This window comes from Mus musculus, chromosome 5, assembly GCF_000001635.26.
Source record: "Mus musculus strain C57BL/6J chromosome 5, GRCm38.p6 C57BL/6J".
Classification (NCBI taxonomy): domain Eukaryota; kingdom Metazoa; phylum Chordata; class Mammalia; order Rodentia; family Muridae; genus Mus; species Mus musculus.
Window position 1 is genome coordinate 10,466,088 of NC_000071.6, and position 19,116 is coordinate 10,485,203.

Consider the following 19,116-nt stretch of genomic DNA (forward strand, 5'->3'; position numbering starts at 1 on the left):
TTAAATAGCTGAATCCCATTTGGTAAATGAGTCAGATTTTTTTGTATTCATTCTTCAGTTGAGGAATATCTGGGTTGCTTCCATCTTCTGGCTATCAAGAACAAGGCTGATATGAACATAGTGTCCTCATGGTTTGGTGGGACACTTTTTGGGTATAAACCCAGGAGTGGTATAGCTCACTATTCAGGTAGAACTATTACCAATTTTCTGAGGAAACAACAGGTTGATATTCCAGAGCTGTTTTACTAGTCTACAGTCCCAATAGCAATGGAGCACAATTCATGCCTCCCAGGATAATTTTGCTCTCTATTCTCCACTTCCTTGTGAGGATGTGGTGTCCCATGAGTATTTGATTTTAGCCATTCTTATTGGTGTAATGTAGAATCTCAGGGTCATTTTGACTTGCAGTTTCCTGTTGACTAAGGATATTGAACATTTGTTTAAGTGCTTCTCAGCCATTTGAGATTCTTCTGTTAAGTATTCTCTGTTTAGCTCTGTGCCCCATTTTTAAAATTGGGTTATTTGGTTTTCTGGAGCCTAACTTCTTGAGTTCTTTATATATTTTAGAATTAGCTCTCAAAGGGATGTCAGGTTAGTGAATATCTTGTCCCAATCAGTAGGTTGCCGATTTGTCCTATTGACAGTATACTTTGCCTTAGAGAAGTTTCTCAGTTTCAGGATTTCCCATTTGTCAGTTGTTGATCTTAGAGCCTAAGCCATTGGTGTTCTGTTCAGGGAATTTCCCCTGTGCCAAGGTGTTTGATGCTATTTCCTAGCTTTGCTTCTACTAGATTCAGTGTATCTGGATTTATGTTGTAGTTCTTGATCCACTTGGACTTGAGCTTTGAACAAGGCTGATAAATATGGATCAATTTGCATTCATTTACAAGCAGACCACCAGTTAGACCAGCACCATTTGTTGAAGATAGTTTCTTTTTTCTACTGTGTGGTTTTTGTCATCTTTGTCAAAGTTCCGGTGTTCCTAGGTGTGTGGGTTTATTTCTGGGTCTTCAGTTATATTCTGTTGGTAGACCTGTTTGTCTCTGCACCATGAGCTTGAGGTCAGGACAGTGATTCCCCCAAAAGTTCTTTTATTATTAAGAATTGTTTTGGCTATCCTTGTTTTTGTTCCATATGAATTTGAGACTTGCTCTTTCTATGTCTACAAAAAAATTGTGTTGGAATTTTGATGGGGATTTCATTGAATCTGTAGATTGCTTTTGGTAAATTGGCTGTTTTTACTATGTTAATCCTACAGATCCATTAGCATGGGAGATCTTTCCATTTTCTGGAGCTTCAATTTCTTTCTTCAGAGACTTGAAGTTCTGTTTTGTTTTTGTTTGGTTTGGTTTTAGTTTTGGTTTTGGTTTTGGTATTTTTGTTTTGTTTTTGTTTTTGTTTTTGTTTTTGTTTTTGTTTTTGTTTTTCGAGACAGGAGTTCTCTGTATAGTCCTGGCTGTCCTGGAACCCACTTTGTAGACCAGACTGACCTCGAACTCAGAAATCCACCTGCCTCTGCCTCCCAAGTGCTGGGATTAAAGGCATTTGCCACCACTACTTGGAAACTTGATGTTCTTATCACACAGCTCTTTTACTTTCATGGCTAGAGTCAGACCAAGATATTTTATATTATTTGTGTCAGTTGTGATGGATATTGTTTCCCTAATTTCTTTTTTAGTGTGATTATCATTGGTAGAAAGGAGGGTCACTGGTTTGTTTGAGTAAATTTTTATATCTGGCAACTATGCTGAAGTTGTTTGTCAGCTGGTAGAATTTTGGGGATTGCTTATATACACTACCATATCATCTGCAAATAATTATACCTTGACTTCTTCCTTTCCAATTTTTATCCCCTTGATTGCCTTTTGTTATCTAATTGATCTAGCTAGAACTTTGAGTACAGTATTGAATCGATGGAGAGTGGGTAGCCCCATATTGTCCTTAATTTTAGTGGGATTGCTTCGAATTTCTCTCCATTTAATTTGATGTTGACTGTTGGTTTGCTGTATATTGCTTTTATTATGTTTAAGTATGTGCCATGAATTCCTTATCACTCCAATATTTTTACCTTGAAGGGGTGTTGTGTTTTGCTACAGGCTTTTTCAGCTTCTAATGAATCTAATGAGGAGATCCTGTGATTGGGTTTTTTTTTTAAATTTGTTTATATAGTAGATCATATTGATGGATTTTCATATCTTGCATCCTTAGACTGAAGCCTACTTGATAATTGTGAATGACATTTTTTTATGTGTTCTTGGATTCAGTTTGTGAGAATTTTATTGAGGTTTTTTTTTTTTTACAATGATATTAATTAGCAAAATTGGTCAAAACTTTTCTTTCTTTGTAGGTCTTTGTGTGGTTTAGGTATCAGAGTAACTGTGATTTCATAGAATGAATTAAGTAGTGTTCCTCCTGTTTCTATTTTGTGGAATTGTTTGAGGAGTATTGGTACTAGTTCTTCTTTAAAGGTCTGGTAGAATTCTGCACTAAAACTGTCTGGTCCTGGGGTTTTTATGGTTGGGGTGATTTTAAAGAATGCTTCTGTTTCCTTAGCAGTTACGAGACTCTTTATATAGTTTACCTGATAGGTCTGCCTTTACGTTACTTTTTCCCTTATAGCTTTTAATATTTCTTGTTTTGTACATTAAGTGTTTTTATTATTATGTTGTGGGAGGATTTCTCTTTTCTCGCCCAGTCTATTTGGTGTTCTCTGGACTTCTTGTATGTTTATAGCCATCTCTTTCTTTAGGTTAGGTGAGTTATTTATATCCTGCTTAAAGGTCTCTATATTATGTCCATGTGATGGGATTATAAGTCAGAATCTTGCTCTTCAGGTGTGTTAGGGTATCCAGGTATCATTTTGTTAAGGATGTTTTCTGGCTTTCAACTGAGAATTTTCATCCTCTTCTATTCCCATTATTCTTAGGTTTGATCTGTTCATTGTATCCCAAATTTCCTGGATATTTTGGGTTAGGTACATTTTAGCTTTTGTTTGTTTTGTTTGTTTGTTTTGTTTTGTTTTGCTTTTGACCAATATGGCAATACAGTCTATGGTACACTCTAAGCTTGAGATTTTTTGTTCCTTCTCTTGTATTTTGTTGGTGATGCTTGTATCTGTAGTTTCTGATCACTTTCCTAGGTTTTCCATATCCAATGTTACCTCCATTTGTGATTTCTTTATCGCTTCTGTTTCCATTTTTAGTTCTTGGACCATTTTGTCCAATTCCTTCACCTATTTGATTGTATTTTCTTTATTTCTTATAGGGCTTTTTCCTTTCCTGTTTAAGGACGTCTACCTGTTTGCCTGTGTTTTCCTGTCTTTAAGTGAGTTATTTATGTCCTTCTTAAAGGCCTCTAGCATCTTTATGAGATGGGATTCTAGGGTGGAGTCCTGCTCTTCAGGTATATTAGGGCAGGGCTTGCTATGCTGGTAGAACTGGGTTCTTATGGTGTCAAATTACATTAGCTTCTGTTGCTTATGTTCTTGTGCTTGGCTTTCTCCATTTTATAATCTCTGATGTTAACGAGCCTGGGTGTCTTAGACTGGACTAGGCCTCCTTGGAGACAGATAGAGCTTTTTGATCTGCATTAGAGCAGGCCTCCTGGGAGGCAGGCAGTGCTGTCTCTTGTTAGGGCAGGCTTCCTGTGTTCCTTTGTCTTTATATCCCTGGTTATGGCAGAATTCCTAGAAGAAAGGTAGGCTGTGGGGTCCCTAGTTAGGGGAAGGCTTACTGAACGGCCAGTTTTAGGTGGAAGTTCAGACCAAAATGGGTATGATGTTTAGGCAGAACAGAGTATATTCTACATCAGCTGGGGTCAGGGTGTGTGTGGTGTGGTTATTGGGGCAAGGGTCTCACCTGTGTTCCTGGTTATCACAGATCTCCTGAGAGATAGGTAAGCTGTAAAGGAGTCGGGGATCACACAAAATATCTTATAAGCATTCATTTTACTGCAGTACTTTGTTTAGTTTCTACATGGAATATAGGAATATATGCTGGTGTTTAATCTCAGAACTCAGGAGGCTGAAGACCAGTTTTGGTTACCTACCAAGACTCTGCTTCAACACCCGAAGCTGTGGGGAAGAGGATGGTGTTCTCACTGACTGATTCCAATGAGTCCTTTTGCCAGCAACCTTCAGAAACCACCTTAAATGAGTTAATGTGTTTGCTATCACTATATAAGAGAAACTAAGGATTTCCTCAAAAAACTGGTACAAAATCATTTAGATTTCTTGACGTGGTGTAATACGTGAGTTTCTCTCGTCTTGTTTTGATGGTGTGTTTTGTATTCCCATTCAGTTCATTGTCATTACTTTAAAGAATCATCATCATAATTCTTCATTTCAGTTAAGAGAAATGATCAACTCTGCAGTCATATTTTACATTATGTGTGTTACAGACATGCTGAGAGTCTAAACATAGACAAAATTTTGAAGTGGTCTAGGGAACATTCATAATAAAGCTTTTTCTTATTTTCTCATCTTAAAAAATATTACAGGAGACAGAAAAGTAGACAAGCAAATTAAATGTTCAAGTTGAAACATGTCTATTACCAAAAGAAAAAAAAATTCACAGAGAAGAAAACATCATTTGAAATTTCATAGTTTTTTATTTTATTTTAATAGTTATTCTTGTTATTCCTCATAGGACTATTTAGGAGTTAATGGTCAATTTCTGAGGTCAAATTGCCAATAGAGTATTCAATATAACCACAGGGAACAGATGTATCAATATTAAAAGGACCTGGCAGTAATGTTTCTCTATGTGAATTTTATTACTCAATTACTCAAACATAATTCACTATAACACAAGCATGACCCATGGCCCTTTGTATGATTATTATATAAAGCCTTTAATTTTGTAATAGAACAATGAAACTAACAGTAATAATCATTACAGTAACACTGAAATTATATTTTCTTAGCTTACACCCTAAAAATGATTGGTCTCAGATTTCCATATGCCCTGTTCCTACAGTATCATATTTAAATTAATTACACACAACAACAATAGTTAGTGGAAGATATTCAAAAGCATAATATTTAATAGGTATCTATAAATAAAATTTACAAATAGGTTTGCTCTATTATAATAATTGAAGCAGTTTAAAATTTGACACAGCATGAAAAATTTTGACTGCCATCATCATTATGTACACAGACATAAAATTATGATAATTTATACATTATAAATAAAATAATGTTTTTATTTTGATTATAATATTTTATAGTCACTTTATTTTTTGAATCTTGAAATTAATTCTTATTCACAAAAATACACTAATAGTAATAAGGCTTAACCTTGAGGTAAAATGGCATTATTCCACTCATATGCAGATTGTTTCACTTTGTTTCAGGTAAGTTGACATTTTCTTTCATAAATTGTAGAATCAAGGTTAGATTCATTAACATTTTATTTCAATAAACGACAACTGGCCACATTGCATCTATAGTTAGTAAAGAGGGAGACAATGATGATGGGTTTAACTCATCTTCTTTCAGTTTGTTCGATTCACGTCCTATCCCATGGGATGTTTATGGTCACATTTACCAACTATTAAGGTAAATCTTACTAGAAACATTCACAGATACATCTTGAAACATGTCTTTCACGTGATGACAAATCCAGCAACACTGACAATAAAAAGTGTCTATTACAAAATATTTCCTTGCCTCTCTTCCTGCTGTCTAAAAATGTACATTTCTTTTGATTGATTTGTGAAAAGATCTTGCTATAATAAAGACTTATTTCTGCTTGGAGTTCTGGGAATCATTTCTGTCAGTTACCAAATCTGGACTTAGCCATCTCTGCCTTCTTTATTGCAATCCACTATTCAGAGTTTTGATAAATACTGTCAAGCATTGTGAAAACTAAATTAACGCTTCTTTGTCACTTTAATTATAATAATATAGTTAATATGCACTATATATTTAGGAAGAAATTGATGGAATGAGTGTTATTATGTGTTTTTAGTTGGCAAATAATTTAATATTCTCTCATATTAGCCCTCTAAGAGCCAAGATTGAAGAAATGCATTGCTGTAAAGGTTTAAAACTACATCATGCTTCATTTGATGAACACAGTGGAACTCAATTTCTTCAAAGTGTTCCGAGGCTTTTGTTATGCAATATTCTGAACACCAATAATTTGTGTTAGTACACTTTTTGTTACTCAAATATGATCAGACAACTTGAAGAACCAACTAAATGGACAAAATAAGAAATTTAATATTCTAAATATCTATATTTTCTGGAGATGTTCAAGACATAACTTTCTATGCAATATTCAGTCCAGGCATACTGGCAATGATTCAATCACCATGACTTCAAATTTGATGTTCCTGTTCTTTGCCATATTTTGCATATTCATTTATTTAGAGAATTGTAAACAGTTCTCTCAACTTCACTTATGTCAAATCTTTTAAAATTTTAATGTCATTCATATCATAGATTAATATATTTTAATTTATATTCACAAATTTTTTACATTCCCTCCATTCACCACACACAAAAATGTTGTGTTGTTACAAATAAGTAATTCCAGCATTCTCATAGACTGGTAGAGTGGCTGATTTGATTTTTATCTGCTTGCTTCCTTTCACTGATGTATATTTCTGGAGACTGAGAAAGGTATCACTCTCTTATTTAGTGTCATCACTTCTTATCTCCAAGCTTAAGTCATGAGAAAACCAATAGGAAGAAATAGTAATGTTTAGTATGTGTGCAAAACTATTCCAAACACCAATTGATTCAGATACAACACTACAAAGTATGTTTGTATTTTAAAAGTAAAGCTTAAAACAGTCAGAATATCAGATGTACCATGATCTAGAGCCTAGAAACATCAAAACTGTTGAACTTAAAGGAGAGCATGCAAGGGTTTGGAGTGATGAAAAGGAAGAAGATACTAATCTTGAAATAATAAAAAAAAAACCTAAAAAACAAAACAAAACAAAAAAGCAATGTAACTTAAGTGAACCTGCGTAACTGAAAATTATTCCTGATTTAAAGCATGTTGTGTCCTACAAGTACATCTTTTTTTCCCCAGCATTGCATATATTTTCCCTTTCAGCCCTAATATATTGTGTTTTAAATTTACTTTCTTATGTATACATCTTTTTTTTCTTGAAAAGGTCTAATTACTTCAAACTGGAATTCATCTCTCTCTCTCATATGTCTCTGTCTCCCTTGCTCTTTCTCTTTTTGTGAAAATACTCTTTTCTCATACCATACTTGCCAACCAGTTTTCCTTCTCTCCATTCTTTCTAGACCCCTCCTACCTATTCTCTCCCCCCAGATCCACTCTCCCTCCATTTCCTCTTCAGAAAAAAAAAAAAAAAAAGCAGGCCTCCAAGAAATGACAGCTGAACAGGACAAAACAAGGTACAATAAGGCAAGCAAAAGCTCTCATACTGAGATTGGACAAGGCAGCTCCAATAGCAGAAAGAGTCTCAAAGGCAGGCAACAGAGTCAGAAATAGAGCCATTCTCATTATTAGTAGTCCCACAAAAACACCAAGGTAACAGGCATAAAATATATGCAGAGGCAGAAGCCTGAGGCAAGAGAATGTCCATGATTTCAAGTTCAGCCTGGTATACTTATCCAGTTCCAGGACAGCTAAGACTAAACATAGAGACCATCTCTCAAAAAAAGCAAAAAAAAAAAAAAAAAACACTAGTGTCTTATGCTCTAAGATCAAGAACCAACAAATGGGACCTCATAAAATTGCAAAGCTTTTGTAAGGCAAAGGACATTGTCAATAGAGCAAAAAGGCAACCAACAGATTGGGGAAAGATCTTTACCAATCCTATATTTGATATAGGGCTAATATCCAATATATACAAAGAATGTAAGAAGTTAGGCTACAAAGAATCAGATAACCCTATTTAAAAATGGGCTACAGGGCTAAACAAAGAATTTTCAACTGAGGAATATTGAATGGCTGAGAAGCACCTATAGAAATGTTCAACATCGTTAGTCGTCAGGGAGATGCAAATCAAAACCACCCTGAGATCCCACCTCACACCAGTCAAAATGGCTAAGATCAAAAACACCCATGGAAGGAGTTACAGAGACAAAATTTGGAAGTGTGACGAAAGGATGGACCATCTAGTGATTGCCATATCCAGGTATCCATCCCATAATCAGCTTCCAAACGATGACACCATTGCATACACTGGCAAGATTTTGCTGAAAGGACCCAGATATAGCTCTCTCTTGTGAGACTATGCCGGGGCCTAGCAAACACAGAATTGGATACTCACAGTCAGCTATTGGATGGATCACAGGGCCCCCAATGGAGGAGCTAGAGAAAGTACCCAAGGAACTAAAGGGAACTGCAACCCTATAGGTGGAACAACAATATGAACTAACCAGTACCCCTGAGGTCTTGTCTCTAGCTGCATATGTATCAAAAGATGGCCTAGTCGGCCATCACTGGAAAGAGAGGCCCATTGGACATGCAAACTTTATATGCCCCAGTACAGGGGAACACCAAGGCCAAAAAGGGGGAGTGGGTGGGTAGGGGAGTGGGGGAGTGGGTATGGGGGACCTTTGGGATAGCATTGGAAATGTAAACGAGGAAAATACCTAATAAAAAATTTAAAAAAAATCTAGAAGCCAAAAAAAAATTCAAGTGACAGCAGATGCTGGTGAGGATGTGGAGAAAGAGGAACACTCTTCCATTGCTGGTGAGATTGCAAGCTGGTACAACCATTCTGGAAATCACTCACAGTTCCTCAGAAAATTGGACATAGTATAACCTGAGGACCCAGCTATACCACTCCTGGTCATATACCCAAAAGATTCCTCATCATTTAACAAGGACCCAGTTTCTACTATGTTCATAGCAGCCCTATTTATAATAGCCAGAATCTGGAAAAAACCCAGATGCCCCTCAACAGAGGAATGGATACAGAAAACATGGTACATTTACACAATGGAGTACTACTCAGCTACTAAAAATGATGGATTTATGAAATTCTTAGGCAAATGAATGAAACTAGAAAATATCATCCTGAGTGAGGTAATCAAATCAAAATTGAACACACATGGTATGCACATACTGATAAGTGGATATTAGCCCAAAAGCTCAGAAAACCCAAGATACAATTCACAGATCACATGAAGCTCAAGAAAAAAGAAGACCAAGGTGTAGGTGCTTCTGGCCTTCTTAGAAAGGGGAACAAAATACTCACAGGAGCAAATATGGAGACAAAGTACAGAGCAGAGACTGAAGGAAAGGCCATCCAAAGACTGTCTCTCTCCTGGGGATTCATTCCATAAACAGGCACCAAACTCCTACACTATTTTGGATGCCAAGAAATGCTTGCTGACAGAGCCTGATATAGCTGTCTTCTGAGAGGCCCTGCCAGAGTCTTACAAATAGAGGCAGTTGTTTGAAGCCAACCATTGGGCTGATTGTGAGGTCCCCAGTGGAGGAGTTTGAGAAAGGACTGAAGGAGCTGAGGGAGTTTGCAACCCAAGAGGAAGAACAACAATATCAACTAACCAGACCTTGGAGAACTCCCAGGGATTAACCCATCAGCAAGAGTATACATGTCTCCAGCTGCATAGGTAGCAGAGGATGGCCTTGTCATTCATGAATGGAAGGAGAGGTCCTTGGTCCTATGAAGGCTAGACAGATGCCAAGTATAGGGGAATCAAGGGCAGGGAGGCAGGTGTGAGTGGGTGGAGGAACACCCTCATAAAAGTGGGGGGTATGGGGAATAGGATAGGGAGTTTCTGGGAGGGGGAAACTGGACAAGGGTATAACATTTGAAATGTAAATAAAGAAAGTATCCAATAAAAATTAATTAATTAATTTTATATATGTATATATTACAACACACAAGTGGCGTCAGAAGACAAGTTGTTTGAGTCTTTAGACTTGATAGCAAGTACTCTTACTCAATTAGATATATCTCTCTAGCTCATTTAACCAGTACTTCCACCTTAATTCATATTTTCCTGTGTATGATGATTGTATTGGCTAGACTATGTCAACTTGATACCAAATGGAATTATCTAAAAGGAGAAAACTTCAACTAAAAAATGAGAGCATAAGATAAGGATGTATAATATTCTTTCAGTAGTGATTGTGGTGCCATCCCTGGACTGGTAGTCCTAGGTTCTATAATAATGCAGGCTGAGCAAGCACTGATGAACACACCAGTAAGAAGCACTCTACAGTACCCTCATCATCAGCTCCTGCCTCCAGGTTCCTGACCTGCTTTACTTCCTCCAGTGATAAACAATAAGGCAGAACTATAAGCCAAATAAAACCTATCCTGGACAATCTGCTTTTGCCTATGGTCACAGTGTTTGTACCCCTGATTGAGATATATATTTACTAAAACCTTTACTCATTTTACAGTTTTATTTCTGCACCTTTCTGAAGGTCTCAGTACTAATACTGGGTAAAATGATTGTTGTTCAGAAAATGACAATTTGTTCAAATTAACTTATATTTATAAAGGAGATTTACCAGGCAAAAGTATAAGTGCAGAACTTAATGCTTTTCAATTCACAGTTAGGTCAAATAGCTTTTTTTTTTTTTTTTTTCATTTCTGCCACACAGGGATCCCTGATCAGGCAAAACACATCAACCCACATTCTACAACTGGACTTCTTGCAGCTGGTACTCTTATGATAAGAAAAAAAACTAAACTCTTTCCTTCTTGACTCAGGCACCCAAAGCTATTTTCTGATTTAAGTAATTTGCTAGTTTTCACAAATAAAGAAACAGCCAGTAGTTCAAAAATATTAATTATTTGGTCAATGCAGAAATATTGTCTGACTAAATAATAGTAGATATTTATGCTTTTAAAATTCTATATGAAGAAGTTAGTTCTGGAGCATTTGTTTTTAGTAAAAAAAAATGTGTAAATTCTTCTGCATTGAAAGAAAAATAGAAATTTAGAAATAGCAAAGGGATTTCAAAACTTCTAAGGGACAATAGATTCAGATAGAAGGAGAGGGAAGAAGGAACTGGGAAGAGTAAAGGGAGGGAAAACTGTAATCACGATTCTTTGTATTACAAAAGAATCTATTTTTAATAAAAGGGGGTAATGAAGCAAAAATATTCAAATTCTAGTAGAAAAAGAAAGAGAAATTAATTTGCCAGAAGAGGTAAATATGTTGTTAAAGTTTATGTTGAGATTTTATTTTACAGAAATTTTATTTCCAAATTTGCAAGTTGAATTAACATTATTTTTGCATATTTACTGAATTTCACATAATGAATTGGTTGCCTTAATAATTCCATTCAGCTGTTTGTATTTCCTTAAACTCACTTAGGAGTTAATTGCATCTTGTTTGATGTGGCCAAATATATTAATAAACATTCACTTGAGTTTTTGGCATTTCATGTAATTCACTGTGATTGGAACCCAATAGTGTAGAATTGGTGATTTGCTGTTGCTGTTGTTGTTGCCTTTATTTCTCATGTGCTTGTGTGTCTGAATTGAGATTTATGCTTCTTGGATTAACCCCTTGATTAGATGTAGTTTTAATTACCCATGTTCTTTCAGCTGGAGTATTTGAAAGGTTTAAGTGAAACCAGATTGTAGCTGAGTTCAAGGGTCATTCCTTTCCTACTAGATTAGGGACATAGCTTGATGATGAAAGTGATAGCCCACCTGCTCAGAAAACTATTCCTGAACTCCAGCACTGCTCTGAAAGTACAATGCTAACAGCAGAAGAAGCAACCACAACTGATAGAAGAGCCTACTATGAAAACCTGTACCAGACATTAAGAACAATTACCCTGAAACTTCAGAAATTTGGGAAATGTAAAGGAAAAATAATACTATAACATAGATCGTGTGTATTGAGGTATTGGTTTCTAAGTGTAGAAATTTAATGAAAACTGAAGCAGTACCATATGTAACTAATAATTGAGACAAATGGAGTAGATAAGTCAGCTTCAAGTGAAATAGGATTTGAAGGAAGTAAATATGAGTGATTGCATAGAAAGCCTTAGAGGAAGTAAATGGAAGGCAGAAAATGGATTAATTACACATTAATTTTTAAAAGTTTTTTTTAAGTAAAAGAAAAAAGTGCTAAAAATAAAAAGCAGAAAAAAGAAAGGAAAAAAATGGAAATAATGCAAAAGCAAACTCAACACCAAGACAAAAATGCATACCATTTGAATTGCTGAAACAGTTCCATGGTGACTCAGAAGGCTCAGACAGAGGAACTGGCAGCTTCAGATCAGCTAGGAAAGTTTCCTCATAACAAAGAAGAACAAAAACAAATGCAACATGACCAACCGCCTGAAAATAGGAGAAAGAGAGTGTGGCACTCTAAATTAACTGTATTGAAGTTAGATATTAAATAACAGAAACTTAGGAGTGGACAGTGGTGCATTGGTCCTGTGGTCTCTCATATGGATTGAAGCAGGGTCTATCTCCCTGCTGTCTGGGACTTGAGTATAGAGGTAGAACATGCTTCTGTGCAGTTTCTCATGTAGGTATATGTACAGAATCCTCCCCTAAAATGCAGTGGAATCTAAGCTTCAGACCAGATTGCTGTCCTTTAGAAAGCTCCCATGTGCTGACACATAATGTCCTTCACTTGGGGATATTCTGGAGAGCAAGTTTCAGTATCCAGCCCCACAATATTTGCCCTGGATTCTCAGAGTGAACCTGAGAAAAAGTTTCGTCGCAAGGGCTATTGATACAATAATTCAGGGTATATCTTTTTAAAAATGGCTTCTTGCCCTTGCTCAAGTCAATGTCATGAGGAAGATTTCTATGTAACACACAGAATCGAGGACACTGTCTCACTGGATTCCAGATAGGCTCACTGATAAGTCCAAAGCTGATTATTTCTTTGATCAAGTGCCTGGACAACTTCCAATGCTTCAAATTTTCTCTTAGAGGAGCCAGGAAAGGAACAGATGTGTCTCTGAAGGTTTTTGGATATTAGATTGATGCCAGTATATCAGATGGGGACCTTCATTTGTGTTGTGTTTGGACTCCTTTGCAGATTTGTGTCTATTTAAATTCTTTTTTTTTTTTTTTAATTTTAGACCAGAGGTGAAATCCCCACACTCTGGTAGAATTTTTTTTTAATATTTTTTATCCTGCCTCCTCTGTGCACTCATTTTCTATTGATGTGTAACTAAGTACTACCAACTTAGCAGCTGGCAGGGCACATTATTCATTCTGCTTCTGTGAACTTGGGGTTAACACACTGTGTGCTACTCTTTTGTTCAGTCTTAAGAACACTATCAAGGCGCCAATAAACTCTTTACATTGATCAGAAGCTGGAATTTCATGGTCAGATGCCATGTTATCAGTGGGAGAGAAGCCCTTATATCCAAACCTTATGTGATTTCCTGCCAATCAGCCTGGTTCGTTGGTAGTTTATGCCAGAGCAGCATGATTTTCCAAGACTAACATGCGTTTTTCACTCCATTCAGCTAAGGAAAATTATGGAGATGCTGTACATGTATATAACTGTACATATATATGGAAGCAGAAATAAATGTTGAATGCCATGGAAATGATTGGGAAGTTCTAATAGATTGTCTAAAGTTTCATGATTTGAACCATATTCAACCTGTGATTTTTAGAAGTTTCTTTGAAAAATATTAGTCATACCCTTGACTGTTAAAAATAATGAAACTACGGGGTGGTTCAGTGCTCAGCCCTAAACAGGACACTGATACTACCTCTTAGTCTAAGGAACAGTGTAATGTGGAGGGAACAAAAAATATTGTTGAATAACCTATTCTCCCACACACATTGTATCAAATGGCTATGTAGGTGTGCCCCTGTATTGTTAGTAGTTAATTGCTGTGCAAGGCAGTATCAAGTATTTGGTACTGTCATTTCTATGACCCATTATCTGCTTTCTCTATGTAAAAGTTTGTCACTTCCTCATCTGCCACAAATGAGAAAAAAAATGCTGCTGTGGGAGTAGTCATGAAAGTTCATATTGATTGTACATGGCCCTGGTGGTCTTTGGTGCCACTGAACTCACCTGAGCATAGCTTCCTACCAATAAACCTGTAATATGTGTGTGTGTGTGTGTGTGTGTGTGTGTGTGTGTGTGTGTGTGTGTGTGTGTGATATGTGCAGGCAAAATACCAATGCACATTAAATAAAAATAAGTATTTTTAAAAAAATTAGAAAAAAATAAAGATAAATAAAAATATAGCTGGAGCTGGGACAGAAGAACCAGTAGAATGAGCAGGCAGAGAGACACAGTCAGGCAGGAGACAGAAGCATGGAAAGAATGAACCAGATAGCAGGCAGTAAGACCTGCTTGAAGAGATGCAAGGCCAGAAATGTTGGCTTAAGATAGAGTGTAGCTGAAAGACTGCATAAGCAAAAAGCTAACAGCCTTAAACTATATAGATGTTTCAAGTGGGCTCTCTGAAAGTCCCACAATAGAACATGAGAATCATACGAATGAAAGAATGGCTGTAAGATGATATTGCCAAAGCATAGAACAGTTACTGCATTTATGAATTAATAGCACTCTCAGATGCCTACACTAGTGCTGGTCAAGAATGTGCCCATCAGCCATCAGGCACGAATGCATATTGGTCTCAAGGGAACTACCTATCCATGATGAATTGTTGGCTACTAATGTATTCTTGGGGACTCAGTGAGTTATTATTTTCAGAGTTATTATTTTACATACAGGGCAGTAAAGCAGTTTCCAGTTGACTGTCTGCAATATTGTGTTTGACAGATGACATGGTGTAAACTCAGTGGATTGAGAACAGAACAAGATGAAGAGGAAAAAATGGATATTCATGGAGGGTGGTGTTGAAAGGGGTAGAGAGAGAGAGTTTAGTGTAGTAAAAGTAATCAGAAATCATATATATGGTTTCTGATTATATATATATATATATATATATATGATTTCTGATTATATGATATATATGCTGAGGTTTGGTCTTTTGCTATGTATTATAATGTTAAATACTACATCCCTAAGGACTGGTTGCTCCCAGAGACAAGAGAATTTGCATGTAAACCTTGCTTCCACCCCCAAGTTATCCCTGTTTGGTGAATAAAGATGCCTAGAGAATATAGGTGGATAGAAGAGAGATGGGCAGATAGGCAGAGTTGGAGTTCCCAGGCTTGGTTCTGAGGAAGACCACATGATGATGGGGGAGAAGATGGAGAATAGGGAAGACACAATGGGTTAAGTGTGTCATAAAAAATATGGCCATTAATATTGGCCATTTGATGTTAAGAGTGGCCCAGAAAAAATGGGTAGTGATATATTTGGGGTTATTTGTAGGGTAGTAGATACCAATAGCACAGAGGGCAGGTATCTGACCAGCTTTAGTGCTGATTAAGGTTATGTACTTTTTATCTGAGAAATGAATAATCAAAGGTGGAGTAGAAACCCTGGTTGAGATTAAATACGTTCTACAACATACTCTCTCTCTCTCTCTCTCTCTCTCTCTCTCTCTCTCTCTCTCTCTCTGTGTGTGTGTGTGTGTGTCTGTGTGTGTCTGTGTGTGTTTGTGTGTGTGTATGTGTGTGTGTGTGTGTGTGTGTGTGTGTGTGTGTGTGTGTGTGTTGCCTCAAAAGTTATTCCACTTGGCTCTTAGCAACAGCTTACATCCTTACCTGCCACTGCTCCTACAAGCTCTTGGTGTGTGTGTTGTGTATAAAAGGACTGCCAACCACTACTTCTCTCCTTTTCTGTTCCCACATGTTCCTGGTCAGTCTCTCGCTCCCTTTTCTGTTCTCTCTGTGCTCCCGTTCTCTGCCCTTGTGGTTCTGCCCCTGTCTTTCTGACTTTACAAACATCCATCCTCCACCCCTACCCAGGCTCTCACTTCTCTTCTCTTTCCCCCATAAACCCCTTTAATACTAGATCTGTTGTATGTCATAATTACTCAGAGGCATACCTTCCTGTGGGCCCATCAGGTACCCACTCACATCATGTTTCATAAAAATATGTACATGTGAAATCTTATACTTGTGAAAGTATCAAAGAAAAATTAATGGTTTATTAAAAGGAAGACAACATACGGCAAATATTTCAGTTTTAAACTTTTTTTGGAGTCCCCATTCTGTGCAAGTCAGTAATATGTCCATATTCCATAAGATAATTGCCTCGACTCATGTGTCTCATACATATCAGAATCCCAGAATCTTACCTCTTTTTCTCCTTTAATTCTAAATTTCTCTCCATAATATTCATTTAATATTTTGAATTTAACTGTATTTATGAAATTTCATGCTGAATGTATAAATCTGGAATGCATGCATTATTTAAAAGATAATAAACTCTTCACATTTTCTGTGACAGTGTGTCAAGTATTTTTGATACTCAGCTTGCTAATTTAAATTCCTTCCCACACTTTCCTTTTATTAGCTAGTCTTTTGTCTGGTACCCCAAGAAGTATTACTTTTAACTTATTGTTGAGCAGGTTGTTTTTAAGGTAGGTTATTTTAGATCTCCTAATGTTCAGTCCTGTAAACTAGAAAAATCACCTGTTGGCAGTCAGCTGAGGATGGAGAAAAAAACACACTTGCTTTTTGAAACTAGATGGCACATTTCAGACCACCGCAGAAGTACACTAAGTTATCTCCATTAGCCCTCTACCTTCTAATCTCTTTTCCTAGTTTCCCCTGGCTTATTTTATCACCATCATGCTTTAGTATGAAAAAAAATAGGACTATATAAGTTTCAACTCAAGCACACTGATATAAAACAACGTAGATGCCAAAATGTCAACCTTGAGATTTTTAAAATTATTGTACATACTCTGTGTCTTTGACTCTCACAAACTGCTACTGTCACCACCAACCCCAGAAATCAAAGCCTCAGTTGTAATCCTGTGCTCACTTGATGCCTTCTTAAACATTAAAGACAAAAGTTCATTTTGTCTTCAATAAGAAATTGGTTCCTTGGAAAGTGAAAAACTATCTAAATCAGTCTTTTCCTAAAATGTTTCAAAGATTCTGTGGTAATTATTGCTTAATTGCAGCTGTCAGCCTTTTGTTCCAGGTGAGTCACATCTTGATATTGTTACTCTTATCTATATGCACTTCTCAGACATTGACTGATCCAACCCCCTACTCACCTCACATTTACCTGCTGTACAAGAAAAATCTTAACTTGAAAATCCAAAGTGTAAACTTTTACTTATTTAAAAGATATCAAACTATATGCTAATTATGGAGTTAATTTTCTCAGTATGTTCACTGTTTTTTTCCTCAAAAATTAGTGAATTTAGAAAATTGAAAACAATTGCCTGTTATAGACATTGAAACAAAAGTTTAAAAAACTTTTAAAAAGTAAAGTAAAAGACATTGTATTAAGCACTGACAGTCAAAATAAATGGCATCCAATAATAATTTATGAATATTTTTATAAATTTTATGTGACTATATTCTTATGAAAAAAGAAATCTAGTCAAATAAATAGCTGAGAATCAAAATGAAAATATGTTTATTTTAAAATTTAGGCAATCTTTTGACCTTAAGATTTCAGGCCTGTACATATGTAGGTACACTCATAGGTGTAGGGTATGTAAGCTCTGAATTTCAATTCAGAAATTTTATTATTGAAATGACTCTATTAGCCATCAAGGAAAAAGCCCAGTTAAGAATGCAGCAGAAATGCATGAATAGAGAGTTGAGATTTTGGAGGGGACATAGGTTTTCAATCTTTTAGCAGACTGCTCTCCTAACCCAAAAGAAACATGTGAGTCGAATAGGAATATGATTACTAATTTTTCTTTGATTTAAATTTATTCATAGGCTTTGTTCTTTATGTGGTAAACACTTAAATGTTCTGTTTGTACTCTAAGAGAAAAACTTATAGCCCTGAGTGTCTCCAGAAAGAAACTAGATTAGAGAGATCATACACTAACAGTCTGACAGTACAACTAGAAGCTCTAGAACTAAAGGAAGCAAATTCAAGCAAGATGTGTAGATGACAAGAAATAATCAAACTTAGGGCAGAAATCAACCAAGTGGAAACAAAAAGAACTATTCAAAGAATCAATCAAACCAGGAGCTGGTTCTTTGAGAAAATCAACAAAATAGATAAACCCTTAGCCAGACTAACCAGAGGGCACAGGGACAGTATCCTAATTAACAAAATCAGAAATGAAAAAGGAGACATAACAACAGATCCTGAGGAAATCCAAAACATCATCAAATCCTACTATAAAAGCTATACTCAACAAAACTGGAAAATCTGGATGAAGTAGCCAATTTCCTAGAAAGATGCCAGGTACCAAAGTTAAATCAGGATCAGATTAAAGATCTTAATCATCCCATTTCCCCTAAAGAAATAGAAGCAGTCATTAACAGTCTCCCCCCCCCCAAAAAAAAAAAAAAAGCCTAGGACCAGATGGGTTTAGTGCAGAGTTCCATCAGACCTGCAAAGAAGACCCAATTCCAACTCTCCTCAAACTATTGCACAAAAAGGAAACAGAAGGTATTCTACCCAATTCATTCTATGATGCCACAATTACTCTGATACCTAATCCTCACAAAGATCCAACAAAAAAAGAGAACTTCAGACCAATTTCCCTTATGAATATCGATGCAAAAATACTCATTAAAATCCTTGAAAACCCAATCCAAGAACACATTAAAATTGATCATCCATCAAGACCAAGTAGCCTTCATTCCAGGAATGCAGGGATGGTTTAATATATGGAAATCCATCAAAGTAATCCACTATATAAACAAACTCAAAGACAAAAATCACATGATTGATAAACATTTGACAAAATCCAGTACCTCTTCATGATAAAAGTCATGGAAAGATCAGGAATTCAAAGCCTATACCTAAACATAATAAAAGCAATATACAGCAAACCAGTAGCCAACATCAAAGTAAATGGAGAGAAGCTGGAAGCAATCCCACTAAAATCAGGGATTAGACAAGGCTGCCCACTTTCTCCCTACCTATTCAATATAGTACTTGAAGTCCTAGACAGAGCAATTCGACAACAAACGGAGGTCAAGGGGATACAAATTGGAAAGGAAGAAGTCAAAATATCACTATTTGCAGATGATATGATAGTATATAAAAGTGATCCTAAAATTCTACCAGAGAACTCCTAAACCTGATAAACAGCTTCAGTGAAGTAGCTGGATATAAAATTAACTCAAACAAAT